The sequence below is a fragment of the Monodon monoceros genome, unplaced genomic scaffold, assembly GCF_005190385.1.
Source record: "Monodon monoceros isolate NGI ecotype Baffin Bay Population unplaced genomic scaffold, NGI_Narwhal_1 Super_Scaffold_7, whole genome shotgun sequence".
In the NCBI taxonomy this organism is placed as follows: domain Eukaryota; kingdom Metazoa; phylum Chordata; class Mammalia; order Artiodactyla; family Monodontidae; genus Monodon; species Monodon monoceros.
In genome coordinates this window covers 66,559,286-66,572,524 of record NW_021703784.1, presented here as the reverse complement: position 1 = coordinate 66,572,524, position 13,239 = coordinate 66,559,286, and the positions used below count along the sequence as shown (strand labels likewise).

Here is a 13,239-nt window from a genome sequence, read left to right as displayed (position 1 = left end):
CTGTTACAGGTTGACACGTTGATTGACCTGATATGCAGAATTAATAAGCTATTCAGATAGTGTAGCTTTGTAGGCTGCACATGATACTGGCAGCCCAGGAGTTCATAGAGGGACTTGGGACCCAGCAGTTCTGAAACGTGTATATGGAGTTGAAGAAATTTATTTTCCAGGTACAACCCCCACCTAACTAAATTTTTTCTTTACCTTGTACACTTGACAGCTGAAAAAAACCATAACATGGGAGTAATAATGGGTCAAAATTTACAAAATAAAGTAATGTTTTGGTGTGAAAAAAAAAAAAAAGTGCCAGGAGCAACCTTTAACCAATAAGGGACAGATGTTGGTAGATAAAGTGCCCAGCTTCCCTGCACCTCAGTGAGACAATTCTGTGGTATCATGGTCTAAACCAGCATGGAAATGTTCGGTATTTGCACTGTCCTATATGGCAGCCACTAGCTGCAAGTAGCTATTGAGCACTTGAGTTGTGGTTAGTGTGACCAAAAACTGAATTTTAAATTTTATTTAATTTAAGTAATTTAAATAACAGTACATGGCTAGTGGTTAGTACTGGACAGCATAGAGTCTCTCTGAGAGTCTCCAGTAATATTGAATCCCAGCTGCCCACAGTAGTAATCCACTCAGTCAATATACTCTTTACTAGTTTTCCTCTTGTACTGTCTCACTTCCCCATTCTCTGATTATAATTCCTAGAATCATCTCCCTATCTTAGAGTCTGCTTTTGAGAGAACGAAGACTCTAAGGATCTGATGAAAGCTTGCAATAGAAAGGCAAAGACTAAAGTGAGCCACAAGAAATTAGGAAATGGCAGGAAAAAGAAACAGAAGAAAACACGGATAAAATGTTATTAATAATCTCAAAGAGATAAGAGTAGATATTGCATCCATGAAACAAAAACATAATATTTTTTGTACTTGGAGAAATTAAAACTACGATAACAAAAATTTTGTAAGTCAGTAGAAGGATGAGAAGATGAAGTGAAGGACAACAAGGAAAATAAAACAAAAATCCTAAGCGATGGACTTGGGGAGAAAAAAAATTTTTTTTTAGTTAAGCAATTAATCCAAGTGATACACTGTCAAAATAGGAGATACAATGGCCAGTTAATAGTAAGTCCAGAAAGAAAGAATTGAAAAGAGGAAAAAAAGAGAAATTATTAAAAACCACAGGAAATTTTCCCCAAACTAAAAGACATGAATCTCCTAAATTAAAAAAAAATCAAATATCAGCACATGATTGAAAAAAAGACATATACCAAGGCACAACATCACAAAATTTGTGAACACCAGGATAAAGAAAATCCTAAAAACTTCCAGAGAGAAATCAGATTAGCTTCAGACATTTTAATAGTAACACTGGATGCTTTTTTTTTAAAGTAGACTTAGTTCAACAGTAAACAATATTTTTATAATCAAAAAATGTAAATACCAAAAATAGATTTTAAAATTGTGACATAGCTACAGTAAAAGAATGGAAGAAGAGTGAAAGGGAAGGACTCTAAGAGACCTAAATTCTCAATAACATACAAGAATCACTTAAGCCAAGAAATTGGCAGAAGAGGCATATTATTTTAAATTACGTAGATAAATACCACAAGAAACAGTGAAAAGAATTCGGAGTGATTATATCTGAGGACCAGGACTGGAGAGTGGGGAAGAACTAGAAAGGAGACTGCAATTTTTCATTTTAATCTTTTAGTGCTGTTTGATTTTTTATGTGTATGTATTACTTTGAAGGAAATAAAAATGTATTACAAAAGCGGAACAGAAATTTTATGTTAAAATTGTTCAAACTTTTGAAACTATTTTTGAACATCAGTTGTAAAGAGATGGTGTAAGTAATTGGAATCCAAAGATAATTGCAACACAGATAATATCTACTACTCCTTTTAGACATCTCATTCAATAAAACTTCAGAAAGTGCTAACAGGAAATATAGTTAAACCTATTTATTTGTGCCGATGGCAGAGAGCTAGAATATGAATAAATCCATTTATTTTTGCCATTAAAATACACACATATAATTTGTCAGGAAGATTAAGCCCTGTATGTGGGGAAGGCTAAGCTCTATATGTTTTAGAAAGTTAATATTAAAATTGGATACTATCACTTGAGCACAAATCAATGAGCTGGATAGTCACAGAAATGTTATGCACATAATAGGCACTTAGATTTGTTAACTAAATGACCAAAGGAGATACTCCAAACAGGGCTCCTAAAAACACAAGAAAAAGCCAGTACAAATATAAAATTTACCATAGATAAGATGCAAGTAGTAACTGATAACTTAGTATATATTGAATCACTTTTAGTTTCAGTTTCATCTCTTTTCTCTTCCAGCTAACCTTTTGCCTGTCACTGTGTCAGGTTCCCATAAAATGACTGAGCCATGATAAAAGACAGAGAAGGAAGTAATGACATCAGAACATTTATGATAGGAGAATAAATTCACTAGTCAGGAGACCTTGCCAGCAACAATATCACTTGAACATTACAAGTGAGAACACAGTAAGGTTAAAAGAGAAAACTTCATTTGGAAAGAAAACTTCATCTGGAATATTAGTAATTTTTCTTTTTATTAAACAAATATTTTAAGAAATACCCTAAAAATTTTTCCTAAAAATGGGAAAAACTGACAAGCCTTTGCTATGAAAGTTTTTAAAGCACTGTACTATGATATTAATCTTAGGCAAAAGATTACGGTTGTCAGTTCATAAGTAATTCAACATTAAAACATTCCTTTCTAAATACTTATTTTTGACAGTTTACCTTGATAATTTAAAATATTTTTCCTGTTTCACAAAATTATTACAATAAAATCAATCAACTTCCTATTTTTCTATCAAATTTTTAATACAACTTCTAAGAGCAAGTGTTCCCAATAATATATAGAACCTCCAAACTTAAACTTTTATTATTCAGCATAAATAATTAACTATGAAGTCTATTTATGTCTAGCTTTATATAAAAACCAAAATGAAATCCTTAATTTCACACTAATAATTAACCTTACTAAATATTAGAGTTCACATATTAACCAATTAGACCTACAGAATGGCAAGAGAATAAGATCTACTATTACCAGCAGAACTAAAAAGGGCCAATACTTTAACTCCAATTTTTAAGGTGACCAAGGCTAAAAATAATATCTATTCCTTTTTTTTTTTTCCAATGATTGTGACCACTGAGAGCAATGGTTGTGCTGCTTTCATTTGTGTACCTAGGAGCACCTGGCATAATACGTAATGCCCTCCATCAAATTTTATTGCATGAAAGACTGAATAAATTGTTTTTCTCAATAATATCTATTCCTTTAAATTAAATTTGTGTCTCCATTGTTGGAGGCACCCATAATTAACAAAGGATTTTAGAAAGCAATAAATACTATATTTGTCAGCAAAATAATCCCATTAAGATATCAATATCACAAGTACTAAAAGGATTAAATGATCTCTTAGAAAAGTTTTCAGCTCTAAAATCCTGAGGTTTTACTAACACAGAACATTTTTCTCCCAAAAAGAATTATCTTCTCTCATATTATTCTTTTATAGGCTTCACTAAATAACGCTTTATGCTTTAAAAATGAGAAGCTGTTTCAAACGAAGCCAGACTTTCTAATTAAGTTAACTGGAAACAAGAAAAACTTATTGAGGCTTTCATACGAAGGGAATAAAATAATGTCATGGGCACAGTATAAATTTTAGTGACTAAACAACTTTATATAACTTGCTGAAAAATCATAAAGGAATCAAACATTTCCAGTACAATTCTAAAAATAAAAAATAAATAGCTACAGCATGAGATGTCATTAGTAAATAATTGTTTGAAAACCTGAAGTTTTTAATGATCAACAAACAAGTACCCCTTTTCATGTACTTTGTACCCCGTAGAAAGAAAAGACGCTTCTATGTGAAATAAAAGTTAACTTTATTTTTATAAGAAAGCCTCTCTGACGAGAATGCTTGAACTAAGGGGGAAATAAAGTACTAGATAAGTCTTAAAAATCACCTTATATTTCCCTTGTATGAAGTTTCTTCCCCTATCCTTGGTCCTGTCAGTATAGGATGAGCTGACTCTCTGAACCTATCATATGCTAGGAAATATCTTAACTTCTACAAAGCCAAAGAATTTTTGCCAGGATTATGTGGATTTGGAAAAAGAGGAATTCCAGTAAATTCCAAGTAACCAGTTGTTACCACAGAGAAATAAAACTGATTTGTTCAGTTTTGGAAGGGACAGGCTTTTCGTTGGACAGAGCCAGCTGAGAATTATAAAGCTTAGCTGCTTTAAGCCACAACCCTCACAAACAGCTAAGAAGCAGTCATCAGGAGTGTGATTCTTAGACTAGCAGAAAGTAAGTTTCCAAAAGAAGTTCTCTCAGCTTTCAAAAGAATAACTTCTAGTATTTCTTAAGACCTCCATATGACCACTTGGTCAGTCACTTTCCTCCATGTACATTATGCATCACAGGTTTTGAAGTAAGACAGAACTGGTTTTTAATACCAGATCAGTAACTACCAGCTGACTAGTCCTGCTTAACTTCTCTGAGCTTCAGGTTCCTCAACTGTAGAAGAAGATAGCCATACCCTATATTTTGATGACTACTTCATAAATTTTATAAGAGGAAAAAAGAGATGATCCCACAGATTAAAAGTAGCAGAAACCAATCTTACACAACTTTTTTCAGCAAATAGTGAAAAAGGAAATACTAAGTCATTGTATGAAGCCAGCACAACCCTAAAACCAACACCTGATGTGGACATTATGAGAAAAGAAAATTACAGACCAACATCTCTCATGAACATTAATGAAAATTCTAAAAATAATAATTTAGCAAGGCAAATCTAGCAACATACAAAAAGGATAATACATATGACTAAGTGGGATTTATTCCAAGAAAACAAGGTTGTTGGTTCAACATTTGGAAATAAACCGAAGTACCTCACCACATTAACAAAATAAAAAAGAGAAATCCTAGGATCATCTCAACAGATACAGAAAAAGTATCTGATAAAATTTAACTCGTTCATAATTTTACAAACCTCTTAGCAATCTGGAAATAGAAGAAGGAAAATTCTTTAAACTGATAAAAGATATCTTCTACCAAAAATAATACACACACATCCCTCAACTACAGCTAACATCAATTTTTTTTTTTTTTTTTTTAGCTAACATCAATTTTAACGTCAATATACTGAATATATTCCCCAGAAGTTGGGGAGAAAACAAGATTGTCCACTGTCCTCACTTCTATTCAATTTTATATTGGAGGTTCTAGCCATTGAAATAAGGCAATAAAAAGGCAGAAAAGTATAAAGATCAGAAAAAGTAAAATTGTCTTTGCTCACAGATAACATGATTATATATGTAGAAAATGCAAAGGAATCTACAAACAAGCGACTACAATGAATAAGTGAACCTAGTAAGGTTTTTTGATACAAGTTCAAGACTTTTCTGTTGTATTTCTATATAGTAATAACAATCAAATGGGAAATCAAATTTATGAAACAGCATTTATTATATAATAACAAAAAATCAAACAATGAATAAATCTTTCATAAGTCGGGTAAGATAGCTACACTGAAAACTAAAAAATGATAATGAGAAAAAATTTTAAAGAAGTAAATAAATGCTGAAATACACACAGTTCATGGTTTGTAAGACTCAGTATTATTATGACAACCAATTCCCCCCAATTAATCTATAGCTCCAATGCAATCCTAATCAAAATTCCAGCAAGACGTTTTGTGGAAACTGAAAAACCAATCCAAAAATTTATATGGAACTGCAAAGACCCTAGAATAGCCAACTTCAATCTTTAAGAAGAACAAAGCTGAAGGACTTACACAACAAGATTTCAACATTTACTATAAAGTTTTATTGTAACAATGGTCAAAGGATGGACAAATATACTAAAGAAACAGAGTCCAAAAACAAATCCACACATATATGGTCACTTGCTTTATGAAAAAGATGTCACTGAAAATCTGTGTGGGGAAAAGAGAGCCTTTTCAATCAATGGTGCTAGAGTTTTGGAAACTAGTATGAAAAAACAATGAACCTTGACCTCAATTTCACACCATTAACAAAAATTAATTCAAGATAGATCACAAACCTAAAAGTAAAAGGTAAAACTATAAAGCTTCTAGAATATAAGAAAATATCTTCATGATCTTCATATAAGCAAAGATTTTAAAAAATATTCAAAAGGCCACTAAACTGCTAACTAAAAACTAAAGTTACTAGCCTATTAATAGAAAAAAAAATCGTATACTTCATTAAAATTAAGAACTTCTGTTCACCAAAAGATATCATTAAGAGAGCAAATGGTTAAGCCACAGACCAGCAGAAGATATTCCCAGTATGTAAATCCAGCAAAGGTTTTGTATCTGGAATTCATAAAGAATGTATCTAGAATTCATAAAGAATGTAAAATTCAAAAGAATTTTGTATCTAGAATTCATAAAGAATGTAAAATCTACTATAAATCAATAATTTAAAAAATCCAATTTTTTAAATGGGCAAAAGATCTAAACAGGAATTTCAAAAAAGAAAATACCCAAATGGCCCATCAACATATAGAAAAGTACTCAAGCATCATTAGCATCAAAGAAATGTAAATTAAAGTGACAATGACACAACACTACACAACTCACAGAATGGCTAAACACTCATCTGAAGTGTTGATTAGAATGTGGAGCAACTGGAACTCTCATCGCCTACTACCGGGTGTATAAATTGGTACAACTTTGGAAAATTGCTTGGCAGTTTCTATTGAGGGTCAAACATATACCTACCCGATGATTCAAAGAACCCACTCCTAGGTAAATAGTCAACAAAAATTAATATATGTCTACCAAAAGATGTATAAGAATGTTCACAACAGCTTTAATCATAAATGTTCCCCCAAAATGGAAATAACTCAAATGACCATAAACTGGAGAATGAATAAATAATGATACATTTGTACTATGGAATACTACACAGAACTGTAAAAGAATAAACTAGTGATAATTTAACAGCATGTATGAATCTTGTAGGCATTATTTTCAGCAAAGGAAACCAGATACAAAAGATAACATACCATGTAACTCGATTTATATGAAATTCAAAAACAGGCCAAAAAAATTGATGGAGATAGGAGTTAGGATAGTCGTTAACATACAGAGGGAGCAATGCCTCTAAGCGTGAACAAAGATTTCTTCTGGTGTGCTGGGAATGTTTTATATTTGGATCTGGGTGGTAACCACATATGTATATACCTATGAAAACATTCATTAAGCACTATATTTTAAGATTACTGTACTTGGTAGTATGTATGTTATGCCTCAATTTTAAAAAGTTGTATTCTCTAAATTTGAAGAAAAAAGCTTCAATCTGGAATTTGGAGATATGTGCAGGAAAAGAAAGTACTTAACAGAGGACTTGGTCAACTCATAACCTATTTGGTTCATATAAATGCATATAAAATAAATAACAGGAAATAAAGTCATGCTAAAAAGGAGACTCAACATTTATTGAGAGTTGATAATAACTCAAGCATTGTGCCAAGGCTATATTTGCACATACATACACACACACACACAATCTTATTTAAACTCTTCAACAAACCTATGGTGTAGGTACTAATTTTAGAGATGAGAAAACTATGGTGAATAGATGTTGCTCCTATTAAGTTTTAAATGGTTTGATCTTTGTAAACACCGTTTGGCTTGCATAAAATAATTTTCTAAATATACTGAGAAGAAGTGATTTGTAAATATCCTACCTGGCTTTCCTATCACATTACCTAAACATCATCCTCCACCACACTGTCATCTTACTCTCCTTTATTTTTCTTCACAACACACATTGCTATCTGATAATATATTACATGTATATGTGCTTATTTCGTATTTTCTCTCTCTCCCACTAGAATGCAAGTTCCATGAAGGCAGAGACCTTGTCCATGTAGTTCATTGCTCTCCCCCAGCACCCAGACCCATGTCTGCCATGTAGTAGACACCTAATAAATAATGGTGGATGGAATGAAAAAAGTAATAATAAATGTCCTATCTGATACTCAATTTGTACCCTTTTCCATAAGATCTATAAAGCTAAAAGAAAATAAATGTATTCCAAGTCTCTGATAATAATCAGTTTGTATAACCTTACCAGCAAAAGACTTGATATTTATCTCTAATTTGGGGCAACCACTACATATAGTCAAAGAAGAATTTGGGAAGACTGATTTTAACATGTTAAACTAATACAGATAATTATCTTCCATTTATGTCACAAAAGACATAACCATCCAAATGTTAATCTTTTAAAACTGTATTGTTTTGGAGCCAACTAAGCACAGAGTATGTCATGGTTTTAGGAAGAAATGCTTGGGGCCAGCATTATAAAAACCAATTACAATACTCAACATCAACACAGAGCTGAAACAGTGATGACTAAACAATTGCTGAAATGCAGCATTATTTACAAATAGCCAAGATAGGGAAATAACCTAAGTGTCCATTGATGGATGAATGAATTGAAAGAAAATGTGGTATATGTGTGTTGTGTGCGTGCACACACACACGAATACCATTCAGCCATAAAAAAGAATGAAATCTTCCCATTTGTGACAAAATGCATGGATCTTGAGGGTATTACATACTAAGTGAAATAAGTCAGAGAAAGAAAAATGCTGTATGATTTCACTCATTTGTAGAATCTAAAAAACAAACAACAAAAACAAAAAAAAACAAGCTATAGATACAGAGAACAGATTGGTGGTTTGCCAGACGTGGGGGGTAGGGGTGTGCAAAATGACTGTAGTCAGTAACACTATAGTGCACATTTGAAAGCTGCTAAGGCAGTAGATCTTAAAAGTCCTCATCACAAGAAAAAACAATTTTTTGATAACTATGTAAGGTGACGGATGTTAACTAGACTTATTATGACGATTATTTTGCAATAAATACAAAATATTGAATCATTATTTGTACCTGAAACAAACATGATGTTATATATCAATTAAATGTCAATTTTTTTAAAAAACACTACTTAAGTGTATAGGAATAGATGTTTGCCCCTTCACTGAATTCTACTGTTTAGTTTACTCCTGTGTCTTGATCTCATTTCCTTACCTCTCTGTTCTAGCTACTGTGAGCTTTAACCTCACTTGCTATTATCTTTAATTTTTCCTTCTGTGCTATATATGTGTGTATATACATATATATACACACACACACATATATGTATACATATACACACGTGTGTGTGTGTATATATATATATCTATATATCTTTCTAACATATTTAGATGTGCATCTATCTTTGAAGCATACACACACATACACATAAAACTTGCCTGGACCTTGTTTTCCCTTCCAAAATACTGTTGTTTGATGTCACAGCCACTTTCTTAAAAAAATATACAACCTCCACTCCCTACTCCCAAATTCATATGATCATCAATAATGACCTTTATCACCAAGTCAAACTGCCTTCCATATGACCTCAATGCATCATTTAAAACAGAACACATCCTCCATCTTTAAACTGTATCCTCTTGACGTGCATGATTCTGTGCCTCCCAGGTTTTGCTGGGCCTGAACTTTAAACAATTTAGGGGAACTTCTTTAAGAAAAAAAAGCAAAATTAGAAATACAAACTTAGGTGTAATGGTGAATACTTATCTAGAATGAGGGGGGAAAGAATTACAACACAAGTATCACTAAAATCTAGAAAAATAACATCATAATTCTATCAATAATAAACTCCCTGACACACTTCTAGGATACTTTTTCTACATTTTAATTGCATATCTTTCATGATCACTTCTTCATGTGACAATGACATGTAACATTTTCTATAAGTAGATAGAAATATGTAAGATTTTCTATAAAGAAATAGATTTTTTAAAACTTTCTGAAGACTAAATCATTACTCACATTTTAGAAAATATTCTTTTAGGTTCACAAACTGTTACTGGCTACGTAATATAAAATTTTAGTACTGTTGTCAAATTTGGGGAAACTTACATTTGTTTCTTTCCTTTATAAGCTATCAGATTCAAAAGAGTTTTCCCCAGACTAGCTTCTGGCTCCATGTATTTCAAACTGTGTTTCTCTTACCCTACTCACGTACTTCTAGTGTCAGATTCTGTAGGACGTGTCCATATCATCTATAATCTCTGGCCTTGCATCTTTTTTCATAACACTGAGTCAGCACAGTAAGTAATAAGAGTACAGTTGACCCTTGAACAACCGGGGGGGCTAAGAGTGCCAACCCTCCCAGCAGTCGAAAATCTGTATATAATTTATAGCCAGCCCTCCGTATAGGCAGCTCCTCCATATCCGAGGTTCCACATCCATGGATTCAACCAACCTCAGATAGCGTAGTACTATAGTTATTTATTATTGGAAAAATTCTGTATGTAAGTAAACCCACACAGTTCAAACCTGTGTTGTTCAAGGGTCAACTGTATTCCAAATGTCATCCCTATACCAGAACAGCTAGCAAAAACCTAACTACACTCTGAAGTGACAATGAACCGTATAAACATATGCCACCCAAACTAAATGTAACCCCAATTCAACTTTCCCTTAGCTGGATGCCAAAAATGCCTACAGGCACTCCAATGCTACATGACCTGAGGGTAAATCAAGAATGGAAAGAGACAGCACTCTTAACTTAAAATACCTTACTTTTGGAAATCCTACAGAAACATGTGGCCATGTGGACACCTTTCTCCCCAAGGCTTAGAAGAAATTTGCACAAGTGGTAAATCCCCCACAACCTACCGCCCTGACTCTGTTTTCTTTGCTGACTCCTTTCTGACATGCCAACCACTAAATATAGGTACTTCCCACAATTCTTGCCTTTCTCCTGAAAACCTACACAATACAGGTACTTCCCAAAGTCAGGTTGGCCTTAATTTTTTAAAAATTCTATCTGCACTCCTTTTTTCCCCCCAGTCTCATCTATTCTCAAGCTTCATCTATGACCTTCTTTAGCAAATAATCCTCCCTCTAGAATATAGTGACTAGACTATCAACTCTCTGGGAAAGGGAGATGCCAGCCTTGTGGTCTGCATGAACTCCAAGGCCTGAATACCCTGAGGCATATAGAGGAATGAATGAAACATACTGAATAGCTTCAAAACTTTATCTCTAGCCTCATTCTCTTTTCAAACCTATGATCTTTGATTCAACTGCCTATTGGCCTTTTTCATGAAGATAACATCTGCCCCACCTCAGAAAACACACACAAAATCCCACAGCCCCTGGAGCACTCTGAACTTCATTTTAATGATAACTTTTAAACTCTTAGTAAATAATTTTCAGAGTAACCTTTAGGAAAATTAAGGCATGATAAAATTATAGGCCTTGTTCAAGAAGAATACAGATTATTCCACCTCTAATAGCTTAAACTTCCCTCTTAAAAACAAGTCATGTGGCTCATAAACCATACAGATCTAATTATAACAACTTATCTAGAATCACACTCAGTGCCCTATACAAGGACACCATAATTAGAAATGCAAAGCCTAGTGCTAGTTATTAAACATGAACAGATAAAATACTTTTGAGAAAGAAAATAAATACAATAAGACTAAATACCAATAACAAATAACTAAATAACAGTAAATATGCCTGTATACATATGTCTTAAAGTTTGTATACAGAATGTACTCAAACAACACGGAGTGCATATTCAGTCATGTAGTCCTGCTCCAGTGAAAGACTTCATTGTAAACACGCTACTAAAACAAAAGAGTTCCCAAGCAAATAGGACAAACCGCTGACATAAGTGTGGTACTGACGTAGCTGTCTATTTGCCTTTAGTTGCTAGGATTCAGTGTGTCCATTTTTCTCTAAGCTCTAAAACATGCAACTCTTTGATGTTATGAAGAGTCCACAGTTAAACAAAAAATTGGCAGAATGTTTAACATAAAAAATATTTCAAATTCAAATCTCTAATTTCTTGAAAACACATTTTCCCTATGGTTAAAAAACAAATGTTAGTGAAATTTTAAATTTCTTTACCAAAAACAACAATAAAAATCAATTTCAATAAATGAAATGAAAAGAGAAACTACATACTTTCAAGTTACTATCGTAGAAATAAAATTCTGAATGTAGCTTTAAAGGAAAACTATCTCCTATCTGGTCAGGAAGTTTTTGAACCTGTGTGATAAGAGAAGTGCATATTTTGCGTTGTTCAAAAAAAGGAAATTATGTGGTGATTTGAGTAAACTCCTAAATTACTCAATTAAGATCCATTTCACCTTTAGAATTATAATCTTAAGATTATATGCTAATCGATCAGACACTAGTAAATAAAGTGAATTGTATGTCATCCATAAGATCTGTGAAAGAAGAGGCAACGAGAAATCTGTTTGTTAGGCAAATAAAACAGAAACAGTGGCAACTTTAGTACTATTTTCTGTAGCTCCAAAACTATCATCCCATCTCAAATTACGGGTCACTGAGAAAGTTCCCCCAGGAACTTCCATCTGCTCTTGGTGCAGCACAGGTACGGTGCATAAAATGGGCTTGAAATACCTTTAGTGGGCAGCAAAACCAAATTTCCAGGAAAACCTTCAGAATTGATTAATATTAAATGAACACAGTTCCATTGTTTCTCTAACAGCATTTAACAATATTGCTTCACATTCCCCACTGGCTTTCGAACTATTTAAATATTTTTCAACTTTCATATTCTTTGGGATACAACTTCCATTTCTATTTCAAGATTCAAATATTTCAAATCAATTCAATATAACTTATAAATTTACTATAAATTTTTTATTTAAATAAAGATTTGAGAAGCCACAAATTAGTAATTTTTCAATCTACACAAAGTTTTATGTCATCACTTCACTTGAAAACCAATTTTGCATTATTCAGCAAAATTGAAGCACAGACGTACCCTACCACCTAGCAAGTCCATCCAGGGTAAATACAGCAGAGAAAAGATCATACACATGCACCAAATATATTTACTGAACTGAAATCATATAAAGTAAGCTTTCTGACCATAATAAAATTAGAAATTAGACTAGAAATCAATAACAAAAGGATAAAAGAAATACTCCAAACACTTAGAAATTAAACAACTTCTAAATAAGCTGTAATTCAAAGAGGAAGTTTAAAGGGAAATTAGAAAATAGTATGAACCAAATAAAAATTAAAATACAACATATCAAAATTTATGACATGCAGATAGAATAGTGCTTAGAGGG

At 32.7% G+C, this 13,239-nt stretch overlaps 1 protein-coding gene across 2 annotated transcripts in view; it reads right to left on the bottom strand.

Moving 5' to 3' along the window:
- Positions 1-13,239, bottom strand: part of PDE3B (phosphodiesterase 3B) — a 172,800-nt gene that overhangs the window by 136,237 nt on the left and 23,324 nt on the right. The gene's annotated exons all lie outside the window — the stretch shown is intronic.